This window comes from Bison bison, unplaced genomic scaffold (genome assembly GCF_000754665.1).
Source record: "Bison bison bison isolate TAMUID 2011002044 unplaced genomic scaffold, Bison_UMD1.0 scf7180017864518, whole genome shotgun sequence".
In the NCBI taxonomy this organism is placed as follows: Eukaryota; Metazoa; Chordata; class Mammalia; order Artiodactyla; family Bovidae; genus Bison; species Bison bison.
Genome location: NW_011495071.1, coordinates 6,867,440 through 6,867,843, shown reverse-complemented (window position 1 = coordinate 6,867,843; position 404 = coordinate 6,867,440). Strand labels below are relative to the sequence as shown.

The window sequence follows — 404 nt, the reverse complement described above, 5'->3', positions numbered from 1 at the left end:
AGTCTTTTCCAATGAGTCAACTCTTCGCATGAGGTGGCCAAAGTACTGGAGTTTCAGCTTTAGCATCAGTCCTTCCAAAGAACACCCAGGACTGATCTCCTTCAGAATGGACTGGTTGGATCTCCTTGCAGTCCAAGGGACTCTCAACAGTCCTCTCCAACACCACAGTTCAAAAGCATCAATTCTTCGGCGCTCAGCCTTCTTTACAGTCCAACTCTCACATCCATACATGACTACTGGAAAAACCATAGCCTTGACTAGATGGACCTTTAGGAGTCTTTAATATCATATTCAGTATAAAAACTACACAACCATTCATGGCTGTCCTGATGGGACGAGAACTTGGGGAGAGCAGAGGAGAGAGTTGGGGCTCTGACCTGGGAAGTAGAGATTGGAGTAAGACC

At 46.3% G+C, this 404-nt stretch overlaps 1 protein-coding gene across 1 annotated transcript in view; it reads left to right on the top strand.

Annotated features, from left to right (window-relative positions):
• The window catches only part of DSCAML1 (Down syndrome cell adhesion molecule like 1), a 368,170-nt gene that overhangs the window by 359,333 nt on the left and 8,433 nt on the right, over positions 1-404 (top strand). The window lies entirely within an intron of this gene.